The sequence below is a fragment of the Chiloscyllium plagiosum genome, unplaced genomic scaffold, assembly GCF_037043375.1.
Source record: "Chiloscyllium plagiosum isolate Xiang-an unplaced genomic scaffold, Cpla_swu_hap1 HiC_scaffold_29, whole genome shotgun sequence".
In the NCBI taxonomy this organism is placed as follows: Eukaryota; Metazoa; Chordata; class Chondrichthyes; order Orectolobiformes; family Hemiscylliidae; genus Chiloscyllium; species Chiloscyllium plagiosum.
In genome coordinates, this window is record NW_028270167.1 from 9,434,143 (window position 1) to 9,453,718 (window position 19,576).

Consider the following 19,576-nt stretch of genomic DNA (forward strand, 5'->3'; position numbering starts at 1 on the left):
CTGAAACTGGTATAGTGCATTAGATTTATTTATCTTTTTCTCTGCAGATTAAAATCTTTAAAGGAAATGGGGATAAAGCAGGTACAGACTATTGAGTTGGATGATCAGCTATGATCGTACTGGGTGTAGTGCAGGACTGAAGGGCTGAATGGCCTACTCCTTTTTTTGTACATTTCTGTTTCCAACAGTGAGACCAGCAGAACATAGCACAGTAAAGCACAGGAACAGGCCGTTTGTCACACCATATCTGCACTGACCATGCTGCCATTCTAAATTAATCCCATCAACCTGCACATGGCCCCTCTATTCTCTACTTGTTTGTGTGTCTGTCTAAATACCTCTTTAATGTTGCTTTTTTATATGCTTTTACCACCTCCCTTGGCATCGTATTTCCAGACTGAGAGTTTTCTGAATGAGATTGAAGATCAGCAACCACTGTTCTAGATGATGCTGTTTGACAGTTCAGACAACCTCTCTGTTTTTAATATGCTTTTGATGCTCCGGTGTCAGTTAAAGATAGTTTGCTAAACATTACACATAAGAATGGCTTCTAAATTCCAAATACTCATCCCTTAATAAACCTAGTTGAGGATTTGAGTTTTGTCGTGTCCATGAAGAATAATTCTGGATTCATTCATCTTTCCAAAAGGAATTTCCCACAGCATGTTGTATACCTTCTCCGGCTTTGTTTGTTTTTGTTGTGGCTAATTGCCATTTCCTTCTCCCTGAAAGGGGTTAACTTATTGAGGTGGAGAGGGTTCAGAAGAGATTTACCAGGATGATGCTGGATCTGGAAGGTTTGAGTTACAAAGAAAGGCTGGATAAGCTAGGACATTGTTCACTGCAGCATAGGAGGCTCGAGGGGCTGAATGGCCACTTCCTGTTCCTAATTCGCGCATGCACCCTGAAGCAACTGTTCATTTAATTTTTCCTTATGTGATAGTCAGTGTAAATTTTACACTCTGTGGCGTTGGAGCGCATAGGCCCCATTGTTTCAGCCAGCACAAGATCATCAAATCATAGTTAGGATTCCCAAACTGATCCCATTTTACACTGTACTCCCCAAAAACAGGATTGTCTTTCTGCTCTCTTCCAAAATTACAATTCCATAAACTAGAGGTTCTGGTTATAGGACAGAGTGTCCTATTACTTTGTCTCTGGGCAGGGCAAGTGTTTCATTTCTAAGTGGTCATGATTTAGAGATACCTGTGTTGGACTAGGATGTACAAAGTTAAAAATCACACAACACCAGGTTATAGTCCAACAGGTTTAATTGGAAGCACGTTGGCTTTCGGAGTGCTGCTCCTTCATGGACAACCACCTGACGAAGGAGTGGTGCTCCGAAAGCTAGTGTGCTTCCAATTAAACCTGTTGGACTATAACCTAGTGTTGTTGATTTTTAAATTTCTAAGTGGAGCTGTCTTTGAAATTCCAATTTAAAATCACAGGATTTCAAACACTGAACAAGGATCTCAACAAGCATCAATCAGTGAACTTTCCTAAGATTCTCAAACACATTGATTTTCTTTGTTGGTTGCTGCTTTGATGTTGTGAGCAGTCTGCAGCTCAGGTCAGACAGGGACGAGTTAGCTGAATTGGTTTATTGCTCTGCTGTTTTTTTTCTCTCTAACTTCCTCCTTCCTTTTCATCCAACTTCTGGGTCAGCTAACTCAGTTGGCTGAACACCTTTGTGAAGTGGGGAGGTGTGGTTCCGTTTCCACACTGGCTGACGTCAGCATGTAGGTCCCACCTTCTCAACCTCACCCCTTGCCTGAGCTTTGGTAACCCTCAGGTTCAACTCACCAGCAGTTGGTTCTGTCTGATGAATGTGTGTCTGTGGCAACTTTGCCCTCACAGCTCTGACCCCACGATTGGGAGAGGCAACTGTCCTTGGAGCAGAGGAGATTGAAGGGATTTTTGATAGATGCATACAGGACCAAGACAGGCAAGGCTAAGGGAGACAAGGAAAATCAGTGCCCATCAGCTGTTGGTACAAGGGTTAGGGGACCCAGACTTAAGGTCTTGGGTGAGTGAGGAAAGAACCATTTTTATTTTCCTTTTTTTTTTCACCTGTTTTTTTTCTCTTTCTTTTCTTTTTTTTTCTTTTTTCTTTCTTTTTTTTTCTTTTTTCTTTCTTTTTTTTTAAAATTTAACCCCCACACTACCAAAGAACCATTTTTACACAGTAAGAGGTAATGACCTGCCCATGAGCATGGTGGGAGCAGAAACAATTGTTTCAGAAAGAAATTGATGGGCATTTGAAGGAAATAAGTTTGCAGGCTATGACGGAATTGAGCAGAGGGAGTGCACTTGATTGCATTGTTCTATGGGAGTTGACATTGACTAGATAGGTTAAATGGTCTTCTTCATAATGGGCAGAATCCTTACTGCTGTCACCATCTTTAAGATGGCTAAACCATCAACCATGCCTTGGGTGGATTTGCCAGTCCATCTTCTGTATTATATATTATTATTGCTGCCAAGTGGGAGAGGATGATAGAATGGTATGGAATGCGCTGCCTGGAGATGTGGTGGAGGCAGGTTCAATTTGGATGGAAAGGGTTTGCAAGGATATGGGGAAAAGGCAGGAGATTGGCACTGAGAAATAGAAATGGCATTTGGAAATGGAGCCAATTCTGGCATGATATGTCATTTGGCTACATCCTGCCATGCTGTAACAATTCTTTGAACTGATTTTCTTTTCATGCCTGGAGCCATTCTTGTAAATCTCCAGTTCTGTCCAATATGCCAAGAAGGTGAGTGAAGTCTCTGACAGGAGCAATAGTTGAGCATCACTATGTGTATTAAGTATGAAAATTTGGATGGGGAATTTTCTCTCAAAGTCACAAGTTTGGATTGATGAATGTGCCAGTCTTCTAAGCAGAGCTACTGGAACCTGCACCTTAACTGATATTGAAGCTCTCAATTCTACATTATATTCCTTTACCACTGGAACCACAAGTCCCCTTCAAATGTCTAAATTAAAATGCAGAATGGACCAAACATTTGGGAACTGAAACTTCTGATTTTTAACAACTTTATAATGCAACCCACGCAGGGTTATGATTGCAAAAATTTCATCTTATCTCGTGCCTAAGACTTTTGCGAATAACTATAAATATGTATAATACTTCAGTGTCGCATAAAAATATTCTTTCCCTAATTAGAAGTTACTGATCTTTGCTTTCTTATAGCTCCAAACAGATGAGACAAAACCCTGGTGGATTGTAGAGTTTTCCCTTACAGTGCATTTCATGGAAAAACTGATCCTTTGTTCATGTTTCTGTGTCATTTGTTTTAAGTGTCACTTTTGGATCTACTAGTAGTTAATTCTCCAGGTTTTTTTTGAGTGGGCTGCTGCGAAGTTTCTGTTGATTTGAAGTCCAGAAAGTTGTAGCACAAGGTGACCATTTAGCCTGTCACATTCATGCTAGCATTTCAAAGGAACAGTCATGCTTAGTTTCACATTCCTTTTTTTTTGTCTGTAACCCTAATTCCTCAGGACCTGCCTGGTTCATATTGAAAATTATTCAGGGAATGGGTTCCAACAATTCTTAAAGCTATGCATTGCAAATCCTGACAACTCTTCGTAAAACAATTCTCTGTGTCTTCCCTTTAATTATTTTGCCACTGTCTGTAAATCTATGTCATCTGGCCAATGTTTATCTCATAAAACCTCTCATCCCCTTGCAACACACTCTGGCAGCACCTTCCAAATCCACAGCCTGTCGTCATCGTAGAATCCCTTCATTGTGGAAGTAGGCCTTTTAGCCCATTGAGTCCACACCAATCCTCCAAACAGCATCCCATCCTCTACCCTATCCCTATAACCTTGCATTTCCCCTGGCTATCCCACCTAGCCTGAACATTCCTGAACTCTATGGGCAATTTAGCATGGTCAATCCACCTAACCTGCACATCTTTGGACTGTGGGAGGAAACCAGAGCACCCGGAGGAAACCCACACAGACCCTGGGAGAATGTGCAAACTCCACACGGACAGTTGCCCGAGGCTGGAATCGAAACCATGTCCATGGCGTTAACCACTCAGCCATCGTGCCACCCCTACCATCTTGAGAACAAGGGCAGCAGATATTCCCCCCAGCAAGCTACACACCATCCTGACTTGAAAATATATTGTTGTTCCTTCAGTGTCACTGGGTCCAAATCCTGGAAGCCCCTCCCTAATATCACTGTGGTCAAATTACACATTGACTGCCATGGTTCACAAAAGCAGCTCAATGTCGCCTTCTACAGGGTAGTGAGGGATGGACAATAAATGCTGGTGACTTTTCGTCCATGAAAGAAGTTTAAAATACTCTACAAAAAAAACCTGCAAATGCTGGAAATCAGAAACAAAATCAGACATTGCTGGGAAAAAAACTCAGCAGGTCAGCCAACATCTGTAGAGAGAAAGCAGAGTTAATGTTTTGGGTCCAGTGACCTTTCTCCAGAACCATGAAGGCTCACTGGATCCGAAACATTAAGTCTGCTTTCTCTCTACAGATGTTGCCAGACCTGCTGCATTTCTCCAGCAATTTGTGATTTTGTTTAAAACTCTCTATTAGAGCAACTGCTAACCTCTGTTTAAGGGAAAATATCTGTAATTCTTTCTGTATAGTGCTGAAATAACACAAAAATTAGCAAAGTCAGCATCAGCGTTGAGATGCATTGCTCCTCTCACTGACTATTTGAATTTGTTTGGAGGGCAGGGAGATAAAAGTTATCTCTCAGGATAAGTCATACATTTCACCATAATATTCACAAGGCCAATACTTGACAGAAAAATAAGGAGTTGAGAGTAGTTTGGAATCATTTGTTTAACTACAGCAGGTATGTACATAGTGTAACCTCCTAAATTATGCCTGTGGAAAATTAGTCAAGTTTGTCCTATCCAAAATAGGACAAACCGAATCAAGTCTTGCCTAACCAATCTGCGCTTAATCATCAGTACAGTGTGAGCGTGCAGGCAGCAGTGATCTATACAGCAATAACCTGCTCGTTTTGGGCTCCACCAAGACCAACCCGCTGATCATTACAGTCTTAATCTGAAAGTGGATAAATGAATAACGTTAGAGACAAGATGACAATGAGTTTTCTGGCTTCAAGGCAGCATTTGACCAGGTGAGACATCAAGGCGCTCTAGTAAAATTGGAATCAATGGGGAATTGGGGTGAAAGCTTTCTAATGATCTCTAGCACAAGAATGTTGTCACCCAGAACGTGATTGTGGGGCTCTGGAAGGTACTGCCTGGGACGGATAATTGTGGTGGGAAAACCTTTAAAAGGTACATGGATGAGCACCTGAAATGTCATAACTTTCAAGACTATGGAGTTAGTGCAGGAAAGTGAGACTAGTACAGGTGGCATGGTGACTCAGTGCTTAGCATTGCAACCTCACAGTGCAAGGGGCCCAAGTTCGATTCCAGCCTGGGGCAACTGTCTGTGTGGAGTTTGCCCATTCTCTCCATTTCTGTGTGGGTTTCCTCCCACATGCCAAAAAATGTGTAGGTTAGGTGAACTGGACATGCTAAATTGCCCATAGTGTCCAGGAATGTGTAGGTTAGGTGCATTAGTCAGGGATAAATGTAGAGTAATAGAGTAGAGGAATGGGTCTGGGTGGGTTACTCTTCGGAGGGTCAGTGTGAACTTTTTGGGCCAAAGGGCCTGTTTCCACACTCTAGGGATTCTAGGATTTTGGAGGTATTGATGGAATGAAGGACCTCTTCCGTACTGTATGATTTGATGATCTTAAGAAACGTAAAACACATGACCAAGAGTACACCACTTGGCCTGTTGAGCCATTTGATGCAATCACAGTCGATCAAATGTTTGGGATTATTGGATGTCAAACATCTGAATCTGAGCACATCCTCAGAGGACTTCCTCAGGATGGTGTCTCAGACCCAATCATCCTCAGCTACCTTTCCATCATACAAACCTAAGTGGTGTTGTTTGCTCATGATCGCACTGTTCAGTTTCATTTTTTTAAAAATTCATACATGAGACAATGGGGCCATGAGAATCAATGGGGAATTGGGGGTGAAAGCTTTCTAATGGTTTCAATCATATCTAGCACAAGAATGTTGTCACCCAGAACGTGATTGTGGGGCTCCTAATTGCCCTTGAGAAGGTGGCGCTGAGTTGCCTTCTTGAACGGTTGTACTCCATGTGCTATAAGTTTGTGAAAAGATTTGTAGCTCGGGTGCTCGTTGTGGTTCTGTTCGCCGAGCTGGGAATTTGTGTTGCAGATGTTTCGTCCCCTGTCTAGGTGACATCCTCAGTGCTTTGGAGCCTCCTGTGAAGCGCTTCTGTGATCTTTCCTCCGGCATTTATAGTGGTTTGAATCTGCCGCTTCCGGTTGTCAGTTCCAGCTGTCTGTTGCAGTGGTCGGTATATTGGGTCCAGGTCGATGTGCTTATTGATTGAATCTGTGGATGAGTGCCATGCCTCTAGGAATTCCCTGGCTGTTCTCTGTTTGGCTTGTCCTATAATAGTAGGGTTGTCCCAGTCGAACTCATGTTGCTTGTCATCTGCGTGTGTGGCTACTAAGGATAGCTGGGTCGTGTCGTTTCGTGACTAGTTGGTGTTCATGGATGCAGATCGTTAGCTGTCTTCCTGTTTGTCCTATGTAGTATTTTGTGCAATCCTTGCATGGGATTTTGTACACTACATTGGTTTTGCTCATGCTGATTATCGGCTCCTTCGTTCTGGTGAGTTGTCTGAGAGTGGCTGTTGGTTTGTGTGCTGTTATGAATCCTATTGGTCGCAGTAGTCTGGCTGTCAGTTCAGAAATGCTCTTGATGTATGGTAGTGTGGCTAGTCCTTTGGGTTGTGGCTTGTCCTCGTTCCGTTGTCTTTCTCTTAGGCATCTGTTGATGAAATTGCGCGGGTATCCATTTTTGGCGAATACATTGTAGAGGTGTTCTTCCTCTTTTTGCAAGGAACAGTGATATATTTCCAGATCAGGATGGTGAGTAGCTTGGAGAAGAACTTGCAGGGGCCCGTGTGCTCATATATCTGCTGCTTTTTTCCCTTCTAGATGCAAGTGGTCATGAGTTTGGAAGGTGCAGTCAAAGAAACACCACTGAGTTTCTGCAGTGCAACTTGTACACACTGCTGCTATTGAGCATTGCTGGTGAAGAGCGTGGATGTTTGTGGATGTGATGCGAATCAAGAGGGCTGTTTTCTCTTGGATGGTATCAAGCTTCCTGAGTATTGTTGGAACTGCACCCATCCAGACATGTGGGGAATATTCCATCAAATTCTTGACTTGTGCCTTGTAGATGGTAGACAGGCTTTGGGGAATCAGGAGGTGCAGGATTCTTAGCTTCTCATGTGTTCTTGTAACAACAGTATTTATATGGCTAGTTCAGCTCTATTCTTGTCAATGGTAGTCCCGTGGATGTTGATAATAGGGGTTTCCATGATGGCAATGCTATTGAATGTCAAGGGGTGATGGTTAGATTCTTGGGGTTTGCTTGGCATTTGTGTGGTATGAATGTTATCTAGAGGTTGTCCAGGTCTTCCAACATTTGTACATGGACTGCTTCAATACCTGAGGGATCATAAATGATGCTGAATATTTGAGACTCCTCAGACAGTGACATAGTTGATCAACAGCAAAATATGGACATTCAGATTTAGGCTGATAAGTAAGAAGTAATATTCATGCCACATAAATGTCAAACAACACTCAGGAACTCAATGACTGGACAAGGCAGCCAACTTGACTGGCTCTGTATCCATCACCTTTAACATTCATTCCCACTACTACCAGCACAGAGTGGCAGCAGTATCTTAACATCTTCAAGATGCACTGCACCAACTTCTTCAGCAGCACCTTGCAAAACCTACAGCCTCCTTCACCCAGAAGGACAAGGCCAGCAGACTCTTGAGAACCCCACTGCCTGTAGGCTCCCCCAATCCTGACTTGGAATTGTACCACTGTTTTTTCACTGTTGCTAGATCAAAAAGCTGGAAGATTTTACCAAACAGAACTGAGGCTGACCTAAACCACAGTGTTTCAAGAAGGTGACTCACCACAACGTTCTCAAGGGATAGGCAACAAATGTTAGTCACTGGGGGCAGCACGGTGGCTCAGGGCCTGACAGCCTCACAGCACCAGGGACCTGGGTTCGATTCCCGCCTTGGGTGACTGTGTGGAGTTTGCACATTCTCCCTGTGTCTGTGTGGGCTTCCTCCAGGTGCTCTGGTTTCCTCCCACAATCCAACCATGTGCAAGGTAGGTGAATTGGCCATGTTAAATTGCCCATAGTGTTCAGGGATGGAGAGGTTAAGTATATTAATTAGGGGAAATGTAGACTAATAGGTGTAGGGGAGGTTGGTGTGGACTTGTTGGGCCAAATGGCTTTTTTCCACACTGTAGGGATTCTAATTCTACTGGCCTGACCAGCAATACAAAGATCTTATGCAAGAAGAAAATGTACATCAATAAAATACACTTTCTGAATAATCTGTCTGTACCAATGCATCTGTGTACAATCCGTTTGTTGTCTGGCACGTTAATGTACAGAGGAAAATAAGAGGACGGTACAGCTTCACAGTGATTGCTTTTCTGACTGACCATCTCAGCCATTTGTCAATCTCCAGCCTCGCACATGCAGTCAAAGAAAATACCCATCTTCAGACATGAACTGAAAATTAGAAAATGGAAGATGCTGGAAATACTGAACAAATTAGACTGCATCTGTGAGGAAAGAAAGAGATTGCATTTGAAAGTTCATCAGCCTGTGTATCAATTCTGTTCCTCTCTCCATAGATGCTTCCTGACCTGCTGAGTATGCTCAGCATTTTCTGTTTTAATTTCTCATGAGTGGAAATCTGCTGCAGCCAATAACTACGATAGAGAGGCAGAGAGAAAATCTGGAGGAGATTGTCTGATTTCTGTCAGTTAGGATGTGAGTTACAATTAGACCAAAAATGTCATGCACATTGACCTCTCATAGTTCGGTTCGAAGTAGGAGACTTGGAACTTCAAAGACTTTGAGGAGTGGAAATAAAACAATTATCCAGTAAGCTCTTCTGAATCTTAAGTCTTTTTTTCTTCATCATACAAATCATTATTATGTCTTATATACATGAGAGAACTTAATAATCACACATTACAAATACATTCCAGCTAACACTAGCATCTTTATATGTTATACAGACAAGTTTTTTAATTGGTTCCAGAAAGATATTCACTTGATTTGGGGGAAAAAAACAAAGGTACTAACTGCCCTTGTAATTATAATTAATATGACATCATTTCCATGTGTTTAATCTTGTCTTCTATAAATCTACATTGTGAATGAACAACAATGAATTTGTCAATGATCAATATTGCTTAGATTTGATTGAAAGAGAAACACAATTTATTAGACATTTTTGCCCCTTTCCCATCCGTTCATATTGTTTAGCCTGGGAAATGAGAGCTACATATGGCGTTTTTGATCTGAAGCTTGGCAGAGGGATGGATGAACATGACTAGTGGAATGGTAAGTGTTTTGAATGGAGTGCAGAAGGAAGTAATCGAGACTGCTTACAACAGCTTTCAGAGAGTGTTACACAGACATTCACAAGAAAATCAATCCCGGAATTTAAAGTAAACAAAAAGAACTTGCATTTATATAACACCTTTGTGATTGCAGGATATTTCACAGCACTTACCAGACATTGAGGTATTTTTGAAATCTAGTCAGTGTTGTAACAGCCAATGTGCAACACAGTACTCTCCCACAAGCAGCAATGCGATAATTTGTTTTTATGATGTTGATGGAGAAATAAATGTTGCCAGGAGCTAGGGAGAACTCCATGTTCTTTTCTGAAATAGGGAAATGGAATGTTTTGCACCTACTCAGACAGGCAGAATTTACAGCTCATTCCAACGAGAGTGCTTGAGATAGGGAGGCATCCCATCAGATTTTTCTGCTCAATCCTGAAATGGCAGTTGAACCATTACCTCTGAGTGAGAAATAGTGACCTATCTATTCTATTTCTGGTGTACAGTCAGGCAGCTACATTGGTATCGTTGTCCTTTTCAGCTCTGTATATTCCTATGTATACACAAAGTAACATGCCACATATATCTGATCCTGAAAAGCAAAGAAAAGGGACATTATATTTTCAGACTGTATGTAACACGTTTTTCTATAGTGTGTATCCGGATGATTTGTTACTTTTTATTGACGTGAGTTTCGAATAAAAAGTGAAAATGCTTACACTGATGAATGAAGAGATTAAGGCTGTGACATCTTCTTTGATTAATCTGCTTTATTTTTCCAACATTTTCAGTTTGAGACATCTGGCCCAGGGATCAGCCCTTGATTTAGGCTGAATTACATGTAAGGAGACTATTATCTATCTCTGTGGAATCAATCCAGCAACATGATACAGAGGAGATGGGAGGAACTGGGATTTGGAGCTATGTTTTGACTCTTTGAGAGGGACTAGTGTAACTTAGTTTCTAATCATACATCCCATCCTTACTTGTTGTTTAGTTGTAATATTGTGACTTTGTCTGCAGGCTAGAAAACAGACGAAACATGCAAAATTCTGATGCTACAGTACCACCTGGTGTAAGCACGTTATTACAGGGTGACATGTTTACATAGGAAGTTTCTATCGTAGACATTGACATAAAATTTGTAATGAGGGAATATGATAAGAAATATATGCAATGCAAGGTGTTTGAGATAGATGTGTCCTTAATAAATGAAATTGGCTTTCGGAGGACATGATATTTTAATCTGTTGGCTTCACTGATGCCTACAGGTGTGTCAGAAGAAAGCATTTACTAAACATCCCAAACATAACCATTTGGTGCATCGAGGTGAATGAGAACATTCGGAGGTAATGCTGGATGAGAATTGTTTTCATGTTGAAAACATTGCATCAGTGATTGCAGTGTTACAGCAACATTAGCATTTGGCTTGGTTAAAGAATATCCTCTAATATAGAAGCTTTCTTCATCAACTAGTTTTCTGGGAATATTGCATAAGATGTTACAGCACAGCAACAGGCATCTGGGCCCAGAAGAACTCTGCCAACTCTGCACAGAAACTACCAACCACATTGCTTCACCTCACACTGTCGATGTGCCTTCCTATTGTTTTCTCCCTCATATGGTTAACTATACTACTTTTCAATGTTTAAAAATTCTTTCATTAATACAAATAAGGACTTTCTTGAATTAGCTGATCTTTCCTGCAGTGAATATATTGCACTGTAGTTGAACTAACTCGGACTTCCTGAACATGATCTTTCTTCATTGGGCAATAGTGCAAGTATCAAAAGAATATGTTCTTTGATGAGATGCCTCTCATCTACAACAGTCTGCCAGATGTTATAAAGCAGTACCTCAGAATACTCAGCATATGTGGAACAATACAAAGCCAAAATTGATGCATTCAAGAAAAGAGGAGAGACAAGAATTAGTGGTGCATTGACAAATTATAGACTCGTGAAAGGAACTGTAAACACATAATTTTAAAAAATATACTTATCACAGTAATGTTTCTTAAGATTTTCAATCTGACCTTTACTAACCTCCAAAAACCTTTCTCCAAACCACAATGATTGCATGGGTCACCAAGTGCAATGTGCTATTGAGAACTCATTTATAAGACATCTGCTTGTGCAGAGTTAAGAGTAGGCCTGAAGTTTTTAGTGTAAAAACAGCATGATCACACAAAGCGTTTGCATTAGCATCTAATTTATTCAAAAAGGATCCATGCTTTTCTTTCATGTGGATTCCAGACAAAACTAATATTGAGATATTTGAAGGGTAATAAGTTCAGGTAATAGCTAGGAGAAAGGGAATAGACTATTTAATCTATTCCCCTGTATACTGTTCCTTACATTTTGACTGATCCAAACCTTGTTTCTATTCACCACTGTTTACCTAACAAAAATCTGATCAATCTCCGTTTTGAATGTTTCAATTGATCCAAAATTCACAGCCTTTCAGGGAGAAAATCAAATTTTAGTGTTTAATATTGCTATTCCACAATATTGCTGCTGTAAAAATGTTTGTAGGAGCCAGATATTTGCAACAAGGGAGGTAGGAGGCTTTGCAAAAGTAGCATTTAAACATGTTAAATATTGCAAAACAAAAGGTCAAAATGATAAAGGTGTAGGGTGTTGATATTGAATCTATGTCTGAGATGAGTAACTGCATAGCACAGTTCACAACTGCGCAATCAGAAACACTCACATTGTACAGCAAACTGTCCCTGCCTAGAAATTGTATTCTGGCCTTACACATATGTACAAGAGGACAACAGCTCCACTTCATTTTTCAAAAGCTTTCAGATAGTACATAAGAAAGGTCATTTTTAAAAATGCTTCTGTTTACCACATATCCATAAAGGGACATCATCAGAGACATGGATTATTGATGACGATAAATACATTCTCAGTCCAAAACCTGAGAATTCAAAATCCCACATATAGTAGGTTGTGAATTTGTTAAAATTGAGTACATGGCTAGGAAGGGTTTAGATGGATATGGGCCAAATGCTGACAAATGAGACTAGATCAATTTAGAACATCTGGCCAGCATGGGTGAATTGGACTGAAGGGTCTGTTTCTGAGCTGTACATCTCCATGATCTCTACAACCACCGAAGGTGCTGGAATTTTTTGTGGAAAGCCAAATGTTTTTTCAGAGCAGGGACTGTGTCTCTGCACCTAGATTGATCTACATATGGTTGTACACTTCCTGGTTAACCATCTTGCACGATAACCTGTTTCACAAAAATAAATATCTTGCACCTTTACAATCAAACATAGTTTTGCTGAAAAGAGACTCATTTTGTCAAGGCTATTGATTTTGGACACATCAGGATAATTCACAAGAGGTTCCAATGTCAAGGTAACAGCAGCTTTACACCAATCAGCGTTCCCTTCTCATATAGGACAAAAAAGATTGTTTTCTCTTTATATTTGGATTTCTTGTAGTGTGTCTGGATGAGAAAACATATCTTTTCTTCAGCGATTCTCAAGCTTTGCACCAGCAAATGACTATCTATATTCAGCAGCTTTGACAATATGGCTGCCGTACTGCATGCTGATAATGACCATTTTGGCAGACACATGAACGCTCTTCGCATTTAAGAGTCTATTCCAGAGGTGCCATGCCTCTTGTTGCTCTGCACTGGAACTAGAAGTTGTCAATTGAACAGTTCTTCCAAAAGAAAGATGCACAAAGTGCATAATCTGTAAAATTCCAACCATCAGATCTTTCAAGGACAGGCACATATTTTTCTAAGTAATTACATACTGCATGAATACATAACATTAATGTAAAATAAATGTGTATTGCAAAATAATATCAGCATATCAATCTCTATTTTCGATTGAGTAAATATTTCTGAGTACGTGTAAACTATATTAACAGAGGGCTTCCTGCAAGAGAAAAGTTTCTACTTTATGGGATCGTTTCTATTCTCAAATTATAATGTTGTTTTCACTTTTTCCTGAAGTATTTCTAGTCCCTCCATGTTTGTTTCTTCATCCTTGATAAGCAAGCTTGTTTATTGATGTCTGCTATGGTTCAGTGGTAATACTGTCACTTTAGAATCAGGAGATTGGAGGTGTAACTCATCACTGAAGAACTTTAGATTAGATTACTTACAGTGTGGAAACAGGCCCTTCGTCCCAACAAGTCCACACCAACCCGCCGAAGCGCAACCCACCCATTCCCCTACATTTACTCCTTTACCTAACACTATGGGCAATTTAGCATGGCCAATTCACCTGACCTGCACATCTTTGGATTGTGGGAGGAAACCGGAGCACCCGGAGGAAACCCACGCAGACACGGGGAGAATGTGCAAACTCCACACAGTCAGTCGCCCGAGTCGGGAATTGAACCCGGGTCTCTGGCGCTGTGAGGCAGCAGTGCTAACCACTGTGCCACCGTGCCAACCACCACTGTGCCACCGTGCCAACCACCACTGTGTCACCGTGCCAACTTGTGCTACATTGTCACAGATACCATCTCTCAGATGAGATATTAAACCAGGGTCCCATTAAGTGAATCATGAATAAAAAGGGAGTTCTTCAAGTTGTTCTGGTCAATAGTTACTCCCTCAGTCATTGGGAAAAACAAGTTATCTGGTCATTATCACATTTCCATTTGTGGGAGCTTGCTGCATTTCTTTCATTATAATAATGACCTCTAAAGTACCTCTGTGCCCATAAAGCACTTTGTGATGTTGTGGAAGGTGCGACAAAAAAATAAGTCCTTTGTTTCCTTTCCATTACAAATATGGCTAGGCAGGAAGCCACATCAGGAACAGAAGTAAGGAGACATCTCCTCACGTGCTCTGCTTGATGTATGGCAGTTGGCCAGTGAAACAGCTGTGTACCTGCTGCTGAAATGAAGACTTTAACTATTGTAGCAACAGCTTTTCAATTCAACACTTGGCTCAAGCAAGACATTGGAGTGAATGAAACAACGTGTGTTTCAGTTATCTCTTCTTCACATACACTAAACATCTTGGTCACAAAGACATGAAGTGCAGAATTTTATGAAGTGATCTTCAGAGCAGATCCTGTTAACTATGGGGTTGAAGTCCCACTGATAAATATTAGCAACCAAACATATGAAATTCCTCTGTCTGTTAGTTGATCCACAACATCAATCCATTTATTTTGAGCAGGTTAATTATATCTTTGATGATAAAAAGAGTTACATTTAAAGGCTTTTGTTACTAATAGCATATAATGTGACTAGTCCATTATTTTTATGATTAATATCCTAATATCACAGATTTCAAAATGCCTGAGCAATTCTTTCTCTGTGACTGCACAAGACAAATTCTGTGTTTATTTCATTAATATTCAATTTAATCCTGAATTTTCCTAGTTTTTTAAAAAAAACATCCATATTTTGGGGATCATATTGTGCTCTCTGATCATTTGCAATTACACTAATTTGGTTATGTCTATTGAGCAAATCATACCTGTGATATCCTGAGATCTTAATTAGTGTCTTGAGAATATACTCTGCTATTCCATACAATTTTCCCTACAAAAGCAAAGTTACTTTAGTAACTGGATTTTTGTTATCTGCAAACTTACTCCTCTCCCCTCGTTACCTGTTGATGTTTACTCCTGGCTGGAGTGTGCTTCCATGTGAGTCAGACTTAGACTGCTCTCAACACGGTTCTGAAGTGATACATGGGCTTTTGTGAGGATTGTAGACAGCAGTGTCAAACAAGAGAATGAATGGAAGAAGCCAAACCAATTCTTGTCACATACTTACAACCACGTGCTATCTAGGTACTTCAGCTAAACTTTCCCCAGCATCAATCAAGGATCCTGAGACTTACTGTAGCCCTACTTCCACCAAGATGCAGTGTTAACCCAGCAACAAATTTCACTCTTCTGTATGGTACAACACATAATAATTTAATCAGTCACATCACTAGGGGAAGTCTAACCAAACTTTGATAAAAAAATAGTTCACATACATTTTTAGATGTTGTGGTAAGGAAAAGACAATGCTGTGATTTCTACTTCATTTGTTAAAACACTGATTGTGACTGTTCAATATAATTAAGTGTGAGTGGGGACATTTTAATGGGAACCAGAAGGAAGGTAAATGCTTAATAGAGAATAAAGGTCTAAATGGGGGAAAGAAGACAGATCTGGCTAAAGAGAGGAGTTGTGGTACAGATACCAAAACAGTGTATGTATGTTGTCGGGGCAGGAGAATTTTACTGTATGAAGAGAAATGAAAAGTAGGGAACATATTTAAATTGTATCGAACACTGACCACACTTCAAGAAATACGAACAGTCCCACTGCCGACTATCAATAAATCACACAGAGACACTTAGGATTCTACAAAAAGAAAGGATAATACCAGAACTGAAGGGTTATCATCATAGAATCCCTACAGTGTGGAAACAGGCCATTCAGTTCATCAAGTTGACACATACCCTCAGAAGAGCATCCCAGCCAGTCCCATCCCTTTACCCATTCCTATAACCCTGCATTTTGCATGACTAGCCTGCACTAGACACTAAGGGCAATTTATCATGGCCAATCCACTTGCACATCTTTGGACTGTGGGCAGAAACCAGAGCACCCTAAGTAAACCCACAAAGACACAGGGAGAATATGCAAACCCCACACAGACAGTGGACCAAGGCTGGAATCGAACCCAGATCTCTGGCGCTGTGAGGCAGGAATATACCTGTGAGGCAAAGCTGAACAGGTTTGGATAATTTACTTTAGGAGAGAGAGAATTGAGGAGTGACTTGATAAAAGTCTTTAAGATGTTCAAAAGGCAGTTCCATTTTCAGGGGAGACCATCCAACTAGTGGTCATAAACACAAGATGGTCACTAATAAACTGGGGACTTAGGGGAATCCTGTTTACCCAGAGAATGGAACTCACTAACACAGGAGTATATCAGGTGAATGACATGGATGTATTTCAGGGAAGTTAGAATACCATGAAGGAAAAAGAACAGGAAGATAATGACAAAAAGGTTAATTGAAAAATCATGAGGATCTTGTGTAACACAAACATGGACTCATTAGGTCAAACATCCTGTTCTTTTGCTGTCAGTACCACACAATATTAATTAAAATGAAGTTTAATGCATGCATTAGAATTGGAATCTTATAACAGGAGACCACTTGATCATTAAGCCGATGCTAACCCTCTAAAAATCCCTATTTTATACTTTGTTAAAATGAAATGTCAAATATTTATCCACATCTCATATAAAAGCTATTACAGATCCTTCTTCCACCAGTATTTCTTAGGGAATTGTATATCTCAACAGCCCTTTAAAATTATTCCAATTTCCACATTTTCTGACAATCTCAAAAGAAAGTAATTTTCTATAAATGATTTTATCACCTAGTTGAAGAAAGAAGGATGTTTCACATTCTGCTACAAATGGCCAAGATACGCCACAGCCAGAAGTAAGTCCGAAGTTGCCGATTTGTTGTTGCTCCTCGGAATGATATGAAACGTAACTGGACTGTGACTGCACTATTGCTGTGGTTCAGTCCATCACTGCACCATTGTTTAGTGCCTGAAAGTTCATCTTGATATTTTGTTATTTCAGCTCTGTAACTTCTAACCATAGAGAGAGCAGAAGTGTTTATTTCCCAAATTATAGGCCACCAGCCAGGTGACGCAGCTGTTGGCAAATTAGACTGAGAATATCTATTCTTGATTAAACTGCTGTCATTTCAATGCTTAAATGTAGAGTTGACCCCGGCTGTTCTTTCAAATTGAAGTATTCTGTCCACAAATGCTCACCGCTACGTGCATCGTATGAGTACAGCTTCTTGCAGAGACACTGATAATAGGATTAAAGCCTTGCAAATTGGATTGCAGTTTAATAATAATTTCTCTGAGGAGCACCTTTGATAGTAAGTTGTGTCCTGAGTGTGATGTCAAAGCATACAAAGCAAGATGCTACCATGATTAATACCTGGAGAGAAAACAGAGTCACAGGATCCGAAACGTTAACTCTGCTTTCTCTGCAAAGGTGCTGCCGAACCTGTTGAGTTTCTCCATCAATGTCTGCTTTCATTTCAGATTTCCGGCATCGGCAGTTCTTTGTTCTGTTTTATGATCAATCCCTGGTCTATTCAGAGTTTGCTAATTTCAGCTGCAGTGTGTTTCAATGGCTTTTCAGTCTTGACTACATTTCCAGTAACATTTACTGTGCATTTTGAACAGTAGATGAAGTGAGCATTATATTTGATCGTGATGACCCAGTGGTAAGTTGGCCTGTCAAAGACTCTGTGCAGGACAGTATTTTCATGCATGAATACGGGTTAAGTCTCCCCAACATGTGCCTTAATTGCAATTTATTTTAAGCATCGTTTCCCTACAGTCTATATATTTATCTGACAGTAACGATTCTCATAATACAAGTGAGTGAGATTGCCAAATTACTCAGCCGTGTCCTGTATTTTCCTCTTCAGAATTGGATTTTGACTTTCCTGAAATCACTTTAACAAAATGGGCACATGTACCTTATTAGTATTCACAAGGAGTTCTGAATTCATGTACCTGAATTTACAGAGTCTGGCACTAATCTGCACCAACCATGCAACAATATTCTTGTAATGATATATCACTGTGCATTAACATTTACAGATACCCGCATGAATATCAGAGTTGGAATTAACTAATCTTGCAAATGTTGTTATTTTGTTCATCTAGACTGGAAGATCAGGAACTTTGCAAAATGACAATAAGGTCAAGAGTACAAATTGGACACAATTCAATCATTTCACATTATCAATCAATATTGGATCATGAGAAAATCATGTCATTAAAGATTACAAGCAAAATAACTGTAGGCACAGTCTTGGCACAGTGTTCTACACTAATTGCAATAACTGAGTAGAGGACGACTTCAAATTCATATTCTTTATATCAGAACTGATGTCAAACTGTGACACAGATATAATTAGGGCATCATTTTAACATAGATTGTCTGTAAATTCTGATCAATTCCATTGGGCAAAATAGCTCAACAGAAGGAGGGCAAAATTCCATTGAAAAATAATTCGTATTCATAGTCCGTTCATAGGTTTAATTATTTCTCAAGTGTGCACCTACGGTTTGGTTAACTAGGTTAGTAATCAGACCAGTGTTTACAATCTCCCTCAGGTCAATGTCAGAGACTTTAGAGCTTGATGAACCTAAATTTCCAGAATAAAACAGAATCATAAATCCATCTGGGTGGGTGGAGCAGACTTGTTGCTATTTTTAAAAAATGATACTGCTGATCTCCTGTAGAATTGCTCACGTATTATCTGGATTCACTGTCATCTACTGTGATGTTTAGCAGCTAAAACTGATTTATTTGGAAGCACTAGCTTTCGGAGTGCTGCTCTTTCATTGTGGACTCCACAGCCACCTGATAAAGGAGCAGCGCTCCGAAAGTTAGTGCTTCCAATTAAATCTGTTGGACTATAACCTGGTGTTGTGTGATTTTTAACTTGGTACACCCCAGTCCAACACCGACACCTCCAAACCACAGCTAAAACTGGGCATTGTTTAACCTGGACTGGCTCCATTAATTGCAATATTATTTACAGGGGGAGCAATGCAATTAAGGACATTCTGAAGATCGCAGAGGCCCATTGCTGTGGGGGTTACCAGAGGCTGATAGTTGTGTATCAATGGACTGCCTTCTTCCTTCAAAGAATGGAAAAGCGCAGCAGGTCAGGCAGCATCCAAGGAACAGGAGAATCGACGTTTCGGGCATAAGCCCTTCTTCAGGAATCTTCAGGAATTCCTGAAGAAGGGCTTATGCCCGAAACATCGATTCTCCTGTTCCTTGGATGCTGCCTGACCTGCTGCGCTTTTCCAGCAACACATTTTCAGCTCTGATCTCCAGCATCTGCAACCCTCACTTTCTCTCCTTCAAAGAATGGCCATGCTATAAGAGGCAATAAAACTCACTGGAAATGTCTGGTTTTATCTTTCGTTTTGAATATTTCTTTTTAAATAATTTGGACACTTTGAGGTGTGATATTTACATTGTGACAGATGCAGACTCGGAGAACAAACGTTCTCTTGATTG